The following is a 7,470-nucleotide window of genomic DNA, read 5'->3' as shown; positions in this document are numbered from 1 at the left end:
TGTCCAGAGTAGTTGTTGTGTTCAGTATGTTCTAAGGTTCGGATGCAACTCCTCTCACTACCAAATTTAATGAGATGTGTAACAGAAGTGAGCAAATAAGTGGTCCACTTAACTGACGTAGAAGCATGTGTTCAGCTGTAGTCTCAAGTCTAGACCTGGGGTAAGTGGGTGCAAGTCATATGATTTCAATGATGTTGCATTCCCTTCCATGAAGGAGGGGGCCAAATTGTGCTCTCATTTATATGTAATGCAATTGTATTGAAGACATTGGACCAAACTGAGACTTGGTGTAAGCAGATGCAACTCATTTGATTTCAGTGAGGTTACATCTGCTTATACTAGGTTGGATTTTGGTCCAGTGGAGTTGCACAGATGTTGGTCTCAGGCTGTATTTGGTGTAAAAAAATGCTATTTAGTTACAAAGGGCAAATTCTGCTCTCCTGCAGTCATTTAAATCCAGAATAATGCCATTGTTATTGACACCAATGGTTATGGATAACTATTTATGCCAGTGTAGCTGAGAGCAGAATTTGGCACTAAATCTTGTTATTAGAGAAGCAAAGATGGTGTATTGTGTTTGATTTTAGTCCTCTTTAGCCTCTAGATATCATTTAACATAATTTAGAAATAGCCTAAAGACTATCACATCACTTTGAACACATACATTTATTGTCTTGTTTAAATGAATACATAACTAAGCTTCAGCAAAATGAATTATTAAAATGATAACTCTCTATTCACAAAAAAGAACTTTATGTTTCTACTTCTCTGGGGGGAGAATCATCTGTGAAATACAGAGGACATTCTGATATCGTAAAATCTTCTCAAGTTAGGTGAATTAATGTTTCGTGACTTCCATGGCTTTGAATATTGCATCCAAAAACCAGGATCTTTTTCTTACCCATCCTCAGGAATAAATTAAACAAAATTGTTTAGTATTCTTGATCCACTCTATAATAATAGAAAAGGTACCAGCAACATTTTAAACATTTAAACCTTATTTTCAAGTACAGTGTATCTAATGAATAAGCAACACATGTACGAAGCATTAGGGAGAGAAGTGACTTTTTAATCCCACTAGATGGTAGAATGTGTGAAGACAGGTGTTGCTCCCCCTCTTCTGCTGCTGTTGACTTTTGAATTGCTTATTGTTGAGTGGTGGGATTTTAGCATCACAGATAAGTCACTCCTCGCTTCTCTCTTCACCCTCCTACTTTCCCCTGAGAAGAGGACACAGTATCACTTTACAGATAATGTACATTATAAAAGTAAACATACTAAACATCATAATCGCTAAGTTTAAGCATACAACCTGACATTCATTTTCCTCATGACAAGAGTTTATTCAACTTTATATTGAAATCCCTTTATAATTTACTGCCTTATTACAGAATAAAAGCTGTTAGCCTACGTGGCATAGTGCTGGGACCTAAAGAACTGCTGAAGGCAGATAGGTAGAACAGGCTGCACATTTAACAGCCTCTTCTCCTTGTAAGGAATATGAAACTTATATTTGAATTGCCGAGCTGACTAATCAGATACAGCACCTGAATGAAAGCCTGAAAACTGAGTGCTGTATATCCAAACTAAACTAGAAGAATTTTAAATGGATAAAATCCTCAACATCTGTTCACAAATGTTATGTATATAGCAGGGTTTTATTTATATCCTGAAATGTTACATTTGATTGAGACTTCCATTCCATCACAACCATTTCTGTTTTTCATTAGCTCCTTTAAGTAGTAGTAGCTAACCCACCTCTGGCAAGAAGACTATAGGCCACCTTTGCCTCTGTTGTAACGCTATTGATTCAATGTGTTTAAGTCCCATAATGCAGCTGAGCTGTCCTCCAATTTTATACTAGTCTAATACTTAGGATATAGTGGGAAGCAGCATTGTTAAAGATGCATTTTCTCAACTCAGCCTATGGTCTATTCGGACCATCTCTGAAGGTATCCAGCAGGAAATTAAACCTCCAATAGCACTTGTCAAGAAGAAGATAACACCAACATTCTTGACAATTATCCCCTGGCAATTAAAAAAAAAAGTACTGAGCTGTACAGTCACACGGTCGGTGCATTTGCTTAAACAGTCACTACATGACTGACCATGAGTACTCTGGGGTATGCACAGTCTGAAATATGTTACCTGTTCTACATGGAAAATACACACCAGACAGAGTAAATATTTTCTAGGCTTTATTGCCTATATGCAGTACTGAAAAAAGAATGCATAACATGCAGCATTGTGCAAACTGAGTCATAAGGGGAAAAGAGTCAAAAGTACCATCCTCTGTAGACAACAACATGGTAGTTCACCCCTGCCAAATCACTGGATTACCTACAGTAAAGCGGTACTGTCTGTTCTGACTTGCCAGCCTGTTCCCTTACATTGGTGGCAAGGGGGTCTTTTGAAATGTTACAAAAAAGTGTTACAAAAAATGTTTACATGCATTTACTAGCACCCAACCATAGAAGAGCATGGAATAAATCCATATATCACACATTTCATATAGTTACAGTAGGGTCCTAGCTAAGCCCTCAGAGTTTAAAGGTCTCCTGTCAGTTAATTTAGTCCAAACATTCAGTGTTCACATAATAAAGTTTTATGGGATTTGAAACCAGAGGGCAAATAAGAGGAACCCAAATGCTGTAATTGTTTAATCATGATTTTTAAACCAATCATATGGCCGGGGGTGGAAGGGGTGCCTCATAATGTTTGAATGCTTGAGGTTGGCAATACCGTAGCTTCCACTGTGCCAGAAAGTCTCTGGCCAGTGGGAGTAGATCAGGATTTAGCGTGAGTCCCAAATGCCCCTCTACCACCAGGAGGGGAGACAATGTACACTGGGCCCCAATTTAACAAAGCATTTAAGCACATGCTTAAGACAATCTTTATGGAGCAATCCATTTACTTATATGTGCTTAGCTAAGTCTGTGGGACTTAAGCTTGTGCTTAAACTGAAATACATGCTTATGTACTTCCCTGACTTAAGGCTGCACTGTTGACTTGGGCCCCAGGCAGGAGGTCCCAGTACCTGGAGAAGCAGGCATGAATTCTACAGTGGCTCTGTGGTGTGACTGGCAGAAGGTAGACATCTGGAAAGATGCAAGATCTGCTGAAACTCAGTGTGAGTAGGAAGGCAGTCAGGGAGGTTAGTACTGGGACAATGATGGTTAGGGGGAAACAGGAGAAAAGGGATAGATCATGAGTTTATTTAGCTCCCATCCTTTGATTTAGAAACCTGAAAACTAGAATAGTGGCTATTATTTGGCCAACTCCTGCACCCCTTGCTCTGGCCAAACTCCCACTGAAAGCAATCAGCGTTTTCCTGAGAGTAAATAAAACAAAAGGCTCCCAGAATTGGCACAATATTATTAACTTAATATTAGAACTCCAATATACAGAACAAGAAAGCAACCAGTGCCTAACTTTTAGGTGCCTAGATGATCATAGGAACAACACTGCAACCCACAAAGCCAAGTAACATGCATAGGCTCCCTATACACTGACTAGGGAGAGACAGGCGCCAAAGAATGCGATCCACAAAAGCTGATGGGAGATGCCAGTGTGCTAAGACTCACCCCTTTCTTAGAGCCATTATATCTTTGAGCCCAGTGGTTAGACCACTCACGTGGGATGTGGGAGAGCCAGGTTCAAATCCCTGCTGAGAGTGAGAAAGGCTTTGAACAGGGGTTGCCTCTTTCTTGGCATGGTGCTCTTCTCATTGAGCCGTAGGCTAGTGTGACGTAGTGCACCCCCAGTCTCTCCTGGTGAAGATGTGCCACTGTGGATACATAAAGAGGGACAGGGCCAGAGAGAGAGGAATGAGTGTGTAGTACAGTGATTAGGGCACCCACTTACGGGGCAGAGGACCCTGGTCAAGTTCTCCTGCTCCCTTCACACTCTCTTTATCCATTCAGCGGGAGAGATGCATTGAACCTTATGTCAGGATACCCCCTAGCTCAATGGTCATCACAATCTCCTGAGAAGTAGGAGACCCCTGTTCAAACCTTTCCTCACTGCTGTGCTAAGGAGGGGAGGATTTAAACCTGGGCCTCCCATATTACAAGTGATACTCTAACCACTGGGCTACAAGTGATAGAGTGGGCAGCAGCACCACTACTGCCTCCTCCTTTTGCTGGATTTTGAATGGGGGCCAGATTCAGTAGGTTTTCTCAGAGAGCACGGTAGGCAGCCAAACACCCTGCATTGTGAATCACTCTGGGGATTAGGCAGGAGATTCCTAGAGAGAGGCAGCAGGGTGCATACCCAGAGGCATAACCATAGGTCCCTAGGGAATTCGGGTGCCTACAGGGTTCAGCAATAGCTTTTGGATTGTCGTGGGGGATTTAAGAACCTAAAACCAGGACTTAGGTGCCTACATCTGGGTTTAGGTACCTAAGTAGCTTTGTGAATTCCAGCCCTAGTGCTTTTCAACCAAATGTAAGGGGACTGTTGTCCCCTTACTAAACCTCAGTGGGGGTGTTTTGGTTGGCTAGCTCCCAGTACCAAAAGGAAGGAGAAAGGTCAATGGGAAATCAGCACCCTGAGACTGACAGTCCCCAGGAACAACGGGGAGAGGCCAATGCTCCAGGTCAGCCTGATTGACAGGACGGGCAGGATAATCAGGGAGTCAGGAGGCTGGGGGGGTCCTGTCCTCCATGTGAGCTGGAATTGCCTGGGTCAGACAGAGTGGGGCTGAGCTAAGGAGAAAGCAGGGGCCCAAGCTGAGCTGGGGAGCAGAGCTGTGCCAGATCCAGAGGGGCCAGAGAAGCAGCCCAGGAAGTAGGTCAGTGCTGGGAGCAGACTCACAGAAGCAGCCCACAGAGTAGACCTGTGCTGGGAGGGGAGCTGCAGCAACCAGAGCCAGAGGAGCCAGAGAAGCAGCCCAGGAGCTGGAGGCAGAGCAGCAGCAGCAGCCGTGCTGAGGCAGAGTGGAGATGGAGCTGTGGCTGGAGGAGTCCAGAGCGGTGAGCAGCTGGGGAGAACGAGGTAGACCCTGGGCAGTGGGCCCAGCACAGGGAGACACCCCCAGCCAAGAGGCCCTGCAGGCCAGACTTGGAGGGGGAATAGTAATCCCGAGGGGGCAGGGGTGATGTTGGGAAGAAGGGTCCCGCCCCCTAAAGCCTGGGAGCGTGTGGCCACCGCCAGAGCAAGTGTCCAACCCGCAGCATTCCTGCAGCACAGCCAGGGCCTGAGAAGGGGCCTGGGACTTGTGAGGAACAGACTGAACTTTCCTCACAAGACCCAGGCCCCTTCTCAGGCCCTGGCTGGGCTGCAGGGATGCTGCGGGTTGGACACTTGCTCTGGCAGGGTTATGTGTTTTCTTTTAACCGTTCTCATTTTTTCCTTATTTTTTTTAATTGATTGCTATTTAATAAATTGTATTTGCTTTGAACTGTATGTAATGATCAATGGGTCGGGGAAGCATCCAGTGCAGAGCGAGCACGCCAGAGTGGGGACATCCTAGCTTCTGCCCTAAGTGACCACAACAAGGGTTGAGCCCTCCAGGAATTCTGGGCCCAGCCTTGTTGGGTTTACGAGGACTTTGCCACGCATGAGAGTGGAAGGGGAGACCTCAAGGTCATGCAGGCCTCTGGGTTAAGGAAGTGGGAGCAAGGACTCAGATCCTTTTGCTAGCTCATTTCACCGGGGTACTGTATAAGCCAGGAAAGTGGGACCATTGCCCCGCTTACACATAGACTAAGACACTTCCTGCCCTGATTAATAGTACTCTAAGGGTTAATGGTGGAATTACCCTACACTGATGTCACAAACACTCTGAGAGCTGCTAAGAGCATACACTGTAACTGAAATCTCCTGACACATACTGAACAAGTCACTGATTCTCAAACTTTTTTACTGGTGACCCCTTTCACATAGCAAGCCTCCGAGCACAACCCCCCGATCAATTAAAAATGCTTTTTAAAATATATTTAACACCATTATAAATGCTGGAGGCAAAGCAGGGTTTGTGCCCCCCCCCATGTAAGAACCTTGCAACCTCCTGAGGGGTTCAGACCCCCAATTTGAGAACCTCCAGAATTAGTAATCACTGGAAATAATGAATATCAAATAGTGTATTTCAAGACAGTAATTCTTACAAGCAGCTTTGCTTACATTATGCACTGTGGAAAGGAGATTTGAGCAACTTCTCAGAGAACCCTTTAATGTTACATGACGGAATTGAAACTTTTGTATAGGAAAAAACCCAATGGGAACAAGTTAAAGGTAACTTTCAAAGTTTTGAGTTTGTTCCCATCTTTTACTTTCTTATGTTGTATAAGGAAGACCCCAAACATTGGGGGTATAGGGGGAGGTTGACAAGAGGAAGATTCTGCTTGTTCTTTACCATGGAAATATCAGAGGTATTCCTCTGCTCCTCCCAGGGCTGGTGCAACCATTTAGGTGACCTAGGCAGTCGCCTAGGGCGCTGGCATTTGGGGGGCGCCATTTTCTTCGGCAGCGACCGCGGCAGCCAGATCTTCGGCCGCCCCGGTCACCACCGGCATTTAGGCGGAGGGAGCTGGGGCAGGGGAGCGGAGGGAGGGCCGCCTGCAGCATGTAAGGGGGGGGGCGGCATGCAGGGGAACTCCCCGCCCCAGCTCACCCCTGCCCCGCCTCCTCCCCGAGCACTCCATGGCTGCTTCACTTCTCCCACCTCCCAGGCTTGCGGCGCCAATCAACTTAGGTGCCACAAGCCTGGGAGGCGGGAGAAGTGAAGCGGCCACGGCGTGCTCGGGGTGCTCGTGCACGGAGCAGGAGTGAGCTGGGGCAGGGGGGGTGCCTCAGGGCGGAGGGTGGGGAGCTGCCCCGGGGGCGCCTCAGGGCGGAGGGGGAGCTGCCACGGGGGGGGGGGCGTGCCTCAGAGCGGGGAAGCGGGGGGGAGGGCGCAAGGTGGAAGTTTCGCCTAGGGCACGAAACATCCTTGCACCGGCCCTGGATCCTCCTTGTTTTTTCTAAGGAACCTCCTAGATGTCTGAGAACAAATGATGCCCATAAGACCTAAATGGACAGGTTGAAGGTGTTAGGTATTGAAGAGAGGTTTCGTTGCTACAGAACATGACTTAGTCCATTGCAGTTGACAAAACCAGATATAAAACTGAGTTTTAAACAGTATGGCAAATGTCTCAATTGCTTAGTCTTTATTCTGCACTCTAGTGATTCACTCATTCCCTGCAGACTTCCAGGGCAGACAAGAGACCTAAATTTCTCATTTTCTAATGTTAAACCAAAACCTAACTGCAGGCTGGCAAACCCGCTCCACAGCCTGGAACAGAGAAAGGACTGAGGCCCATTTTATTTTCCTTTTCAGGTCATCTTGAATAAGAGTTTAACAGCAGTCATGTCAGAATTCTTTGCTCTGGTATCTGTATAATCATCCATCCTCTCAATATATTAAGGCTCTTCATTAGATTGGAACTGGCCTTCACTTTGTATGTGACCATTTAAAGGGCAATAGAAAGG

The sequence above is a fragment of the Mauremys reevesii genome, linkage group 3 (assembly GCF_016161935.1).
Source record: "Mauremys reevesii isolate NIE-2019 linkage group 3, ASM1616193v1, whole genome shotgun sequence".
In the NCBI taxonomy this organism is placed as follows: Eukaryota; Metazoa; Chordata; order Testudines; family Geoemydidae; genus Mauremys; species Mauremys reevesii.
Note: the sequence above shows the minus strand (reverse complement) of the source record.